Raw genomic sequence first — 13322 nt, forward strand, 5'->3', positions numbered from 1 at the left:
TTTTTACACAGAGGGTGATAGGTGTCTGGAATGCACTGCCAAGGCAAGTGATAGATTGTGAGGACACCCTTCCCAGACTCCTTCACTGTGACACTAACTGTGAGGACACCCTTCCCAGACTCCTTCACTGTGACACTGACTGTGAGGACACCCTTCCCAGACCCCTTCACTGTGACACTGACTGTGAGGACACCCTTCCCAGACTCCTTCACTGTGACACTGACTATGAGGACACCCTTCCCAGACTTTTTTTTAATTTCAAAAATATACTTTATTCATAAAATATTTTGATGATCTGTACAATTGGTCATGCCATACATTCGAGGAGAAAGTGAGGACTGCAGATGCTGGAGATCAGAGCTGAAAATGTGTTGCTGGAAAAGCATAGCAGGTCAGAGCAGCATCCAAGGAGCAGGAGAATCGACGTTCCTGAAGAAGGGCTCATGCCCGAAACGTCGATTTTCCTGTTCCTTGGATGCTGCCTGACCTGCTGTGCTTTTCCAGCAACACATTTTCAGCTCATGCCATACATTCATAAACATTCCATTTCTTGGTATACGGAGACAGAGAAATCATTCATACAGATAATCATTCATATAATTATTCATATATACAGGTCTGTACAATTACATATTTAGCTGAGACGTCAGCAGAGCCCAAATGACTGCGTGGGCCCCCTGTTCTTCTTAGGCAGGCAGATGTTACACGGTGGTCTTTCCCATCTGCCTCAAGCTTCAGCGCGTCCCTCAACACATAGTCCTGGACCTTGGAATGTGCCAGTCTGCAACACTCAATCAGGGTCAACTCCTTCAGCTGGAAGATCAACAGGTTTCAGACCGCCCAGAGAGCATCCTTCACCGAGTTGATGATCCTCCAGGCACAGTTGATGTTCGTCTTGGTGTGTGTCCCAGGGAACAGACCGTACAGCACGGAGTCCCGTGTCACGGCGCTGCTCGGGACAAACCTCGACAAAGACCACTGCATTCCTCTCCAGACTTCCTCTGCGTAGGCACATTCCAGAAGGAGGTGTGTGAGACAGTCTCGTCCCCCCTGCAGCTGCTTCGAGGGCAACGTGCTGTGCGGGAGAGAGTCCGGGCGTGCATAAAGGATCTCACAGGCAGAGCCCTTCTCACCACCAGCCAAGCCATGTCTTGGTGCTTGTTGGAAAATTCTGGCGATGAGGCATTCTGCCAGATGACTTTGACAGTCTGCTCAGGGAGGTAAAAACAATGACTGCAGATGCTGGACTCCTTGGATGCTGCCTGAACTGCTGTGCTCTTCCAACACCACTAATCCAGAGTCTACTCAGGGAACCGCTCGATAGGATCCGCCCTCTCCTTTTCCCGAAGGGTCTCAAGGACACTACGTGCTGACCACTTCCTGATGGACTTGTGGTCAAAGGTGTTTTTCTTCATAAACTTCTCCATGAAGAACAGGTGGTACGGAACGGTCCAACTACTCGGAGCATTCCACGGCAGTGGGGCCAGGCCCATCCTTCACAACACTGGGGACAGGTAGAACCTCAGTACGTAGTGACACTTGGTGTTTGCGTACCGGGGATCCATGCACAGCTTGATGCAGCCACACACAAAGGTGGCCATCAGGGTGAGCATGGCATTGGGTGTATTATTTCCCCCGTTGCCCAGATCTTTATACATTGAGTCCCTTCGGACCCGGTCCATCTTTGATCTCCATATAAATTGGAAGATGGCCCAGGTGACTGCAGCGGCACAGGTTCTGGGAATAGGCCAGACCTGTGCCACGTATAATAGCAATGACAGTGCCTCACACTTGATGACCCATTTTTTTCCCAAAAGGGAGAGTGACCGTAGCTTCCATCTGTCCAGTTTCTGCCTCACTTTGCTGATACGCTCCTCCCAAGACTTGGCGCATGACCACCCCCCCCCCCAAACCAAATACCCTGCAACTTGAATTTCGAAGGTGGTCGGTCCTGATGGTGAAGGGGATCGAGGATTGGTCGGCCCAGTTCCTGAAGAACATGGCCTCGCTCTTGCCTCGGTTTACCTTGCCCCTTGAGGCCCGTTCGAACTGGTCACATATGCACATGAGTCTGTGCACGGACAGAGGATCCGAGCAGAAAACGGCGATGTCATCCATGTACAGGGAGGCCTTGACCTGCAGGCCCCCGCTGCCAGGAATAGTCACCCCTCTCAGGATCACATCCTTCCTGATGGACACGGCAAATGGCTCTATGCACCCATCCCAGACTGCTTCACTGTGACACTGACTGTGAGGACACCCTTCCCAGACTCCTTCACTGTGACACCAACTGCGAGAACACCTTTCCCAGAATGCTTCAACATGATGCCAACTGTAAGGACACCTTCTCCAAACAAGGAATTTGGTGGGGTGGGGTAGCAATGAGAAAGGGTGGGTGTGCTTTGAACAGAGTTCTCCATTTTCCTTTTCAAGGCTCATCTTGTTAGCCAAGAGCTGGAGAACATTTTGCTGCCTTTTAATGAGGCATTGAACAACTAAGTGGAGATTATTCTCCATCTCAGCTAGGAGACTATGTATGCAAGCTATTGTCCAGGATCTTGGTTGCTTGCTGAAACCTGAAACTCCATTTAGGTGGCCATATTAATACCTGACTGCTCCTTGTCCTTATCCATATTTATTCGAAATTGATGATATTGGGATCATTGTTCTCAAGATGCTTTCCCACTGAAACATTGTCAACTTATCCCACTTTATTCCCCAAGACTACCTTCTTCCTTGCTGGTCTAGAAAAACTCTGACTGACAGGTTCTCGTATACAGCATCAGAAATACCTCTCCCCCACTCGCCCCTCATGTTTACTCATCCCATTATGATTATCCCAGTTTACATCTCCCATTATCACTAATACAGTTTTCGTTTGAGTTAGGAGAAAGTGGTCTTGATTTTTCCAAGGAACTCAGTGCACATTGAAGGCCATAATGAGCTAAATCGTCAGTAAGGGAATCAAAGATGATGGGAAAGTGCAGGAAAGTGGATGTGAGACTGTCGGTTCAGCCGTGGTGCAGAAGGCTAGAGGGGCTGGATAGCCTACTACTGTTCCTATTTCTTATGGTTTTAAAGGCCTCTTATTACTCAAAGAGGCTACAAAAGAAGTTGCTCAGTCTGCAATTTGACAAGGGGAGATGGAACAGATTCAGTGGAGTGAGGATGTTGAGGAGGGAGAAGGGCTGATGTTAGTTTCCATATTTGCCACACATTTCTTCTTCCTCCAGAACATAAAGGTCTGTTCATGGGAGGAACTAATCAGAAATATGTGCCTGGTATAGTATTGTTGTGGAGACTAGAATGTTTCAGCAGGAATTTTACAAAATAACTCTTACACTGAGTTTGATGTCTCACAAGAGATCATCAGATATAATGCAATTAGCTATTAAATACAATGTACTAAACCCTTATTGTTTTTAAAACCATGACTTTGTTCTACTGAAGACTTTAAGTAGCCTTCCCCTTTGTGTATCAGTAACTTAGACTAATTTCCATAGAAAGGATTGTTGGCAGTGAACTTACCCAAGATATCCCGGACGCTTCCATTGAGCATGACAATGACACAATAAGATATTGCCAGTGATGCCCAAAAAATAGGTCGTCTAACCACACCACATTAGAAGATGTTATATTGGCATAAATACTAAGGAGTATTACAATTGCAAGAATCAGCAAGGTTGCCAGGAAATACAAACAACAAAATATCATTACCCTCCACTTGAGCTAACTCTCGAATTTATAAATGATGCAACTTGGAGTGCAACACAGCTTGGTGAATCAGTGACAATGACAGATTCAAGGCTGCTGTTAGATTCAGAGGTGGCATAGACGAGATATGTTCGAGCAGAACTGTGAGAAACAAATCAAGCAGGTAATCCTCAAACAGCAGAACTGAGGAAGGGACCCAGTGGTACTCACCAGAAATGCAAGCAGAGAGGCCAAATGAGGGCATCCAAACTAATCAACAAGTTGAATTAAAAAGTTTACATATCTCTATATGGATTTACTGGCAAATTACGAATGTAAATCTGCTGACACAGATTGATGATTGATGATATAACTACAATGAAGCCACCACTAAGAAAACGGACAGCTACCTAACCTTTCAGGACACAGTCAAGAGGAAATTGCTTGGTTTTGAGATCCAAGACACTACAAAGTAGAAATTGTCTCTTTCGACAGAGTAGCCATCCTCCATGAAGGAAATGCATGACATTAAAGGTCCCCCATATACTGCCAATGAGCAATTGCCTATTTAAACGTCCTCAATGAAGGAAATTAAAGAACTTCTCCATTTTAAGGGACTTTCGCACCTCGCAGAGTCAAAGTCAACCATTTTCAAGCCAGAGGTGTACCAGTTTTTCCAGTCCAAGGAGAATGTATTATGCAAAAATAGTGAAGCCACCTGAATTTGTGAAGTCAGAGACTTAGGAAGAGGTGATGTATGATAGAAATAAAGCTTTGAGTTAGATGTTATGAAAGGATGTAAGGATCAGAGAGGGTTAGTACTAAGGAGTGACCTTTGAAAGTCATGTGGGGCTTGTGGGCAGAACAATTTGGGTTCCCAGAACAGAAAGATTTAAATCTGGGTTCCTCCTCACAGTCTCTGTAACACTCTGATACTGATTTAAATCTAGGTCCCTCCTCACAGTCTCTGTAACACTCTGATACTGATTTAAATCTGGATCCATCCTCACAGTCTCTGTAACACTCTGATACTGATTTAAATCTGAGTCCCTCCTCACAGTCTCTGTAACACTCTGATACTGATTTAAATCTAGGTCCCTCCTCACAGTCTCTGTAACACTCTGATACTGATTTTCTCAGCACTTCAGGTCATTCAGATGTCTCCATTGCTGGATGTTGGGGATCAAGGGCTATCAGTGGTTATAACGTTGATGAAGGGGAACACCTTTCTGTTTGCAAAGGCACATCCTGCTGTGAGGGAGCTTTGGGGCCACCTGAATATAGTTAATAAGCCAGTTACACTGGGGAAATCCAACCATGGCCTCAAAGCTGACCAACCTCTCAGCCTGATTGGTTACAATCCAAGTCTACTGTCCTGTCCAATGGTCTATTTATTCAGCAAAGGACAGATATTATGTAGATTTCTCAATTATTCCTAGAACAAATCATTGTGAAATATTGCCTGTAAGTATCATATTTCAGGCTACTTTGAAACATTCACAAGAGTGCCTTTCTCGAGTTTTTACATCGTTTGTCAATGTTTTGGACTCTCTAACATCACCACAAGCCAAGGGCTGGGGTGGTACTGGTGTTATATGAGGCTCGGGTATTGGTGGCCCTCCATCAGTCTGGAGTCAGACTGATCGGCGCTCCCATTTTTTATTTTTATTTTTATTTCATTTTTTTTGGTAGGGATTGGCCGATCCTTGTCTCCGGCCAGAGCCGGCTAGCGGTGGTTTGCTCACTTGTCACTGATGAGTTGTAACAATTCGAGTGTCAGTGATAACATGAGTCTTGATGTCATTTGGGCAAAGGTATCGAATCCTTCAATGCCGAGGAATTTCATGAGGCTGTTATTCATGCCCAGCCACTTGCCTCATGCGCCCATCACGAAGCCGAAGTGCTTGGGTTCCGAGCCTCCCATCAATTCTATTATCTCGGCGTTAAGGTGTTTATATTTTTTGCTTTTCTCACGCCATGCCATTTCCAGTGCTTTACTGTCATTCTCGTACTGCATTGTGACATCTACTACCGCGATCTTTTGATCTTTCTTGAATATGAGATCAGGTTTCCACAGTGAGCCATCTTTTGCAAATAATCTGGGCTCCACGTACGATGTCCAGCCATACTTACTGACATGCTTTTGCAACTGGTCAGCAATCTTATTATGGCGTTTTATATGAGCGTTCTTGACAAATGGGCAGCATCCTCAAATGTGCGAGGTGGTTTCGACTGCCGTCTCACACCTTCAGCATATTTTGTTTCTATTCGGTCTTCCTCTAGATACTGTGGCTCTTGTCGGGTATAGATTACACCGCAGGAGCAAGCTGTTTATAAACCAAGAGCATTTCTGTTGATTTGCTGCTTTTAGCCATGAATTTGAGATCTTGTCATCTCTAAAGTACTGGATGCCTGCTCCTTGACATTCCAGCTTTCGCCACTTTTCAAATTCCCACTCCCTCCATCCTGCATACTTGTTGGGCAGTTTCTGTTGACCAGCGTCTGCCTTCTGGAGTGCTGGCATGATGGCCTGGATGTGGATCATTGGGTTCATTTCCTCTTCGCCTCCATTTTGACTGCTGGGTAGGAAACCTCCAACTTCTTTAAGCACCTTGAGCTCGCGCAGTCCTGCAACGGTGTCTGTGTTGCAATATCTTTTATATTGAAAGGAGGCCCAAATTTTCACATCACTGGACATCTCAATTGCCTCATGTTTGCAAACAATCACGGATGAAATTTGCACCTCCAGTTTTGAGACACCTAGACCACCGTTCCTGTTGCTGACATGCAGAACTCCATCAGCGATATGAGGTGGGAGGCGGAGGAATTCTTTTGTAGCATTATGGATGTTTTGGTCCAGTTTTATGAGAGTACACTGAGATGCTTTGGATAGGATCAGATGAAAATAAAGTCTGTGGATGACATGTGTTTTAAGGATTTCTAGCCGTTGCCGTTGTCAGAGAGATGCTGCCTGCATTCCTTTAACCCAGGACTTAAGTGTCTCCTCCCACTCCCCTTCTGCCACACCTGCCCACAGATCAATACGGGCACCCAGGTACTTCTCTGTGTCGCCTGGGGGTATGTAGGCTATGGATTCGTTTCGTAGCTTCCAGTTTTCGAAGTGGTTGTATCAGAAGGTCTTCCTTTTAAACAGAGAGTGGAAGCCCTTCGTCCTTGCAATTTTAATACTGAGACTTGTATGGTCACAGTATGAATGAGCAGCTTCAGATTCCTTGCCATTCTGGTGTGAGAGTCGCTCAGAAGGGCAATGTCATCCGTGAAGGCCAAAGTCAAGCAGTTGACTCTTCTGCCACCCAAGGGTCCAAACTACAGAATTTCTGGAGTGTAGAAATGCCTTAAGAAAGCTTAAAACTGAGCACTAAACAGAGCGTGAACATTAAGCAAGAGTTGAAGAAGTCTAACTACCTAAAAAGAGAACTGCTGCATGGAGAGATCAGCTAATAGCAATCACACTGTCTCAGAGACTGAGAAAGCAAAGGTTACAGAAAATTTTCACAAGTCTTGTGCAGCATCAACCACTGCTCATGAAACTTGACTACAGAGAGAGATGAACTGTGATGAAGAAAAGCCTCTCTTTTCCTGAAATATTCAGAGATCGAAGATCATTGTGAATTATTAGTTGAGGAAAACATTCTGCTATAATCAATAAGCAAGAATGTTACAGCTGAGGAAAACAGTTTTTGAGAAAAGGAACTGTGTTTTTTTTTTGAAAATGTGTTGCTGGAAAAGCGCAGCAGGTCAGGCAGCATCCAAGGAACAGGAGAATCGACGTTTCGGGCATAAGCCCTTCTTCAGGAATGAGGAAAGTGTGTCCAGCAGGCTAAGATAAAAGGTAGGGAGGAGGGACTTGGGGGAGGGGCGTTGGAAATGCGATAGGTGGAAGGAGGTCAAGGTGAGGGTGATAGGCCGGAGTGGGGGAGGGGGAGGGGGGGAGGGGAGGGGGGGGGCGGAGAGGTCAGGAAGAAGATTGCAGGTTAGGAAGGTGGTGCTGAGTTCGAGGGATTTGACTGAGACAAGGTGGGGGGAGGGGAAATGAGGAAACTGGAGAGTTCTGAGTTCATCCCTTGTGGTTGGAGGGTTCCTAGGCGGAAGATGAGGCGCTTTTCCTCCAACCGTCGTGTTGCTATGGTCTGGCGATGGAGGAGTCCAAGGACCTGCATGTGGAGTGGGAGGTGGAGTTGAAGTGTTGAGCCACGGGGTGGTTGGGTTGGTTGGTCCAGGTGTCCCAGAGGTGTTCTCTGAAACGTTCCGCAAGTTGGCGGCCTGTGTCCCCAATATAGAGGAGGCCACATCGGGTGCACCGGATGCAATAGATGATGTATGTGGAGGTGCAGGTGAATTTGTGGTGGATATGGAAGTATCCCTTGGGGCCTTGGAGGGAAGTAAGGGGGGAGGTGTGGGCGCAAGTTTTGCATTTCTTGCGGTTGCAGGGGAAGGTGCCGGGAGTGGAGGTTGGTTGGTGGGGGGTGTGGACCTGACGAGGGAGTCACGGAGAGAGTGGTCTTTTCGGAATGCTGATAGGGGAGGGGAGGGAAATATATCCCTGGTGGTGTGGTCCATTTGGAGGTGGCGGAAATGACGACGGATGAAACGCTGTATATGAAGGTTGGTGGGGTGGTAAGTGAGGACCAGTGGGGTTCTGTCCTGGTGACGGTTGGAGGGGCGGGGTTCAAGGGCAGAGGAGCCGGAAGTGGAGGAGATGCGGTGGAGGGCATCGTCGACCATGTCTGGGGGGAAATTGCGGTCTTTGAAGAAGGAGGCCATCTGGGTTGTACGGTTTTGGGTTGTACGGTGTTTTTTTTTGTTTGTCAGCAAGAACCATGGAAAAACAAGTCGTCATTCATAACACAGATCAATTTCACAATGGCTCTGTTGTTTTGAAAAAGGAATTATAAATAAATTTTGAAGGGAAATGCAGAATTCAAGCCCTCAGTATCTAGTCATTCTAAACACTTGGCTGAAATGAAGACTTAGTAAGCATATGACAGACCCTGAATGTCCCAATATTGTCATTGCAAAAAAGAGTGCGAAGCAGCAATTTCTTATTGATCCTGGACTAGAAATTTATTTCATTGGTGATGAGTGTGTGATGGTTTTGATGGTTGAGGTCATAGAAATTTGCTTTTTTTTTAGATGGTCCTCACTGTTTTCCATTCAGATTACTGTATCACAGCTTTCATGAGAAGCTGCTATCTCACTTCACCAATATGCTCACATTCCAAGGGTATGATGCAGACTCAAAGGGCTGAATGGCCTACTACTGCTCCTATGTCTTATGGACACACCAAAGGTCATTGTGGACAAAAAAACAAAAGCACATACAAGAGAGTCCTTCAAGTCCTTCAAGAATGCCAGAAGCACTATTATAGATTGATGCCCAGGTGAAAGAAACTTGAGGGAGGAGAAGATAGGAGTTTGATAAAACTGGAAATACTTTGTGATGCTACCTGCCTGCAGGAAGAGCAAACTTGGGGGAGATGTGAGGTAAAGGGTTAACTATACCTCTACGCTAATAATAGCTACTGAGCATGTGCACAACAAGCTCTACCATAATGACATCAGATCACGTGGAACTGGGTTGTCTGTGGTACCACAGACTAGGTAAAAACAAGGACTGCAGATGCTGGAAACCAGAGTCTAGATTAGAACGGTGCTGGAAAAGCATAGCAGGTCAGGCAGTATCTGAGGAGCAGGAAAATCCCTTCATCAGGAACCACAGACATCTTGTATTGTCATTGCTTTGTATATACTTAATAAGGGTCGTTGATGTTTGCTGAGATGTGAGTGGACCAGTTTTGAAGAATTTCTACTGGACTCTAAACATCAACTGTCTTTCTCTTTCCACAGATGCTGCTAGACCTGCTGAGTTTCTCCAGCATTTTCTGTGCTCATTTTAGATTTCCAGCATCCACAGTATTTTGCTTTTATTTGGGTGTGGACTGCCTGATTTCAACAACCCAGACCTGATCTTACTACAGCCATCATTCAAGCCTGTCAAAGTGTGACGTGCAGTTTGAGCCACAATATTGAAGGACACATATTAAAAATTGAGTAAAGTTTTCTCAAAGCTCCTGCCTTTTGCAGCAGGCTGATCTGAATTGAGTCTCTAATCCTGAGTGGAAAGATTACACTGTAACTTAGAACTCCACACATCCTCCCTTCAGCTCCAGTGTTTAGAATGGCTACGTTTTTCTACATATAGATATGCAAAAGTAGGAGTCCTATAGGAGTTATATTTTTATAACTTACATGAATACAATGCGAAAGAAGCACAGCTTTTCTGATGGCTTCAACTGCAGTTTGTAAAGCTAGGTTATCATAAATATATTGAATTTTTAGTAAGATTGCAGCATTAGCCCACTTCAATCCCTCAGACTTTCTTATGCTTTAAATTTTCCAATAACGAACTCAGCTCTTCATTATAATACTTTTACTTCATTCATGGTTTTTTTAAAGCCAATCACAACAGAACAATTCATGATGAACGTCATGAGGTAATGTCTCCATTTATTATTGAAATCTATGAGAGACTGTGGCTTGTTAACTGAAATAAGTCAAGTAGTGTGTTATTAACACATGGGCTCAGACTTTTCGGTCATTCTGGTCATTCACATTATTCTGATAATATTTGCTTAAAAACGTGCATGATCCAATCAAAAATCTAACTGGAAGTTTCGATTGCATGCCTGAAACAGGTGGGAAGGAGCAGCTAACTGGCAGGCAGCAGTCAAATTTTATGTGGCAGGAGGCTGCCGGTCAACACCAAAGGAACAATTACATGCAACATTAGCCATGTGGAGGCTGTTTTAACCAGCTCTCATCAGAGCAGAAGGGAAACCTATGCTTTTCTGGTGGAATCCAGGTGAGTGCCCTGGACCAACAAGAACATTTGGAGCAGACACCTGACAACTATACTGAGGTGAAGGATTAGAGCTGTGATGGAACTGATTACACTGTAAATTCCTATATCCTTTGCATATTTAGGTGTTCTGAATACAATAGAGTACTATTTAAAGTACTTTTTAAAAGTGTAAGATCTGAATCTGAAATTAGAATTATTTACTAGCCGATTATACTTTGAATATTGATCACCAAATTAAAGAACTTCAATGATTTAGATTGAGTATTTACTAAGTACTAAGGACTTACTTACTAAGTAAGTACTCAATTCACAGTAAACATGGATTTTTAAAATTTAGATAATATGAAAAAATATCCCAACTATGATTTCCTCTTAACATAGGGTAAAGGGAAATAAACCTGTATTAGTTCCACTATAGTTATCAGGTCGAAATCTTTCGGCAAATGTAGGAAGTTTTGTTTGCCCATCGTTCATAAAGAATCCATCACCACTATGACAAAAAAGGAAAACAATAATGTAATTCAGTCACCTATTTTCTCTCTGGTATTAGTATGTGTCTTGCATGAAAATTATATTGGCAATTTTGTACATGGCTTCTAGGTAACGTGTTTCTTTTGGGTTTCCACCTTGTCATGACTTACAGTTTTATCTGAAGTATTTGCCATTTTTGCTGAGAGGTTTAGGAGATGAAAAAGGCTTATGCAATATCTTTCGTGAACTGACAACCGAGTATGTATTAATCAGGCATGTGACTTACTTCTCTAGAAAGATGAGGAACTTATACAGATTGAAGCAACAGTACAGCAGCAATCTTTTTGCATTGGTAAGATGATTAAAGTGTTGACTGCAATTAATGGCATCCTTGTATAATGTTGTGTGGCTATCCATATCTCTTTAATTTTCTTAAAGTTTGTAAACAGTCATATTACATGTGACCAAGTGTGAATCCTTCATGTTTGGAGTCGCAGGTAGATAGGATAGTGAAAAAGGCACTTGGTATACTTTCCTGTATGCTTTCAGAGTATTAAGTACAGGGGTTGAGAGGTCATGTTGCGGCTATACAGGACATTGGTTAGGCCACTGTTGGAATGTTGCATGCAATTCTGGTCTCCTTCCTATCGGAAAGATGTGAAGCTTGAAAGGGTTCAGAAAAGATTTACAGGGTTGAGGATTTGAGCTATAGGGAGAGGTTGAATAGTCTAGGGCTGTTTTCCCTGGAGTGTCGGAGGCTGAGGGGTGACATTATAGAGATTTATAGAATCAAGAAAGGCATGGATAGGATAAATAGACAAAGTCTTTTCCATGGGGTGGGGCAGTCCAGAACTAGAGAGCATAGATTTAGGGTGAGAGAGGAAAGATATAAAAGAGACCTAAAGGGGTAACTTTTTCACTCAGAGGGTAGTATGTGTATGGAATGAGCTGCCAGAGGAAGTGTTGGAGGCTAGTACAATTGCAACATTTAAAAGGCATCTGGATGGGTATATGAATAGGAAAGGTTTGAAGGGATGTGGGCCAGGTGCTGGCAGGTGGGACTAGATTGGGTTGGGATATCTGGTCGGCATGGACAAGTTGGACTGAAGGATCTATTTCCATGCTGTACATCTCTATGACTCTATAGAAACAAAACAAAATTCATGTCTGAACCTTTTCTGATCCCAGATTCTCTGCCCGCCACCCTGACTTGGTGGAAAAGCCCCAACACAATCAGCACTCAAGTTGCTGTTAAAATTGCAGAGTCCAAAGTTGTTATTGAATTATGAGTTGTTTGTTTAATGAAAGTCTATGTCAGCTTCAGGTGGACGCCCTTGCAAACTGGTCAGAGAAACAAGTCAACATTGAAGACAATGTGAGATATCAGAAGATAAATTATCTGGTTGTCACCGGCCTGCCCAGTTTCTGCTAGGCAGCTTGGGTTAATGTTACTCCTTAGTTTCTGTTTCATTTTTGAGGTAGCATTTCTCAAGAAAAAACTTGTCAGGTAAGTGTTACAATCCTGTCTAATAACATATTAACAATGATGTAACACATTTTGCTTCAGCTGTTCAAATATAAAATGAACATAAAGAACAATGTCATTATTCACTAATAAGTACTATTATTGTTATGCGTACCACATAGCCCAAGTCTATTTTGCAATCACTCCACGTATCAGTACATCCCATGCCATGTGTTAAACTGTTTCATCCACTCTAGTTTTATGGAGTGCCCATAAGGAAGGGTAACCCCACCCAGAGCCCTATGAGAGGTATTCAGGTTTCACCAAGTCAGAAGTCACATGACACCAGGTTAGAGTCCAACAGATTTATTTGAAGTCACTTGACCTGACGAAGCAGCAGCATTCCGAAAGTTTGTGATTTCAAATAAACCTGTTGGACTATGACCTGGTGTCATGTGACTTCTGAATGTGTCCACCCCAGTCCAACACTAGCATCTCCACATCACGTTTCACCAGGCAGTCTCTGCACGAGGTGGCATCCATTCCCAAACCATGGAAAATTTCCACAGGGGCAGCTAGAGGCCCTTAGTTGGCTCTTACCTAGCTCAGTAGGCATCTCAACATCAGCCATCTGAAGCACTATTTTTTCCAGCTGCGGACAGGATGCTACAGTGACAGAATGACATTGAGTATAGGAATTGGGACATCATGTTGAGGTTGTACAGGATGCTGGCCCTGAATAGGGTGTAGGGGAACAGATAACTTGGATAGGGTGTGGGGGTGTAGATACCCTGGATAGGGTGTGGATGA

The sequence above is a fragment of the Chiloscyllium plagiosum genome, unplaced genomic scaffold (genome assembly GCF_037043375.1).
Source record: "Chiloscyllium plagiosum isolate Xiang-an unplaced genomic scaffold, Cpla_swu_hap1 HiC_scaffold_9, whole genome shotgun sequence".
Classification (NCBI taxonomy): domain Eukaryota; kingdom Metazoa; phylum Chordata; class Chondrichthyes; order Orectolobiformes; family Hemiscylliidae; genus Chiloscyllium; species Chiloscyllium plagiosum.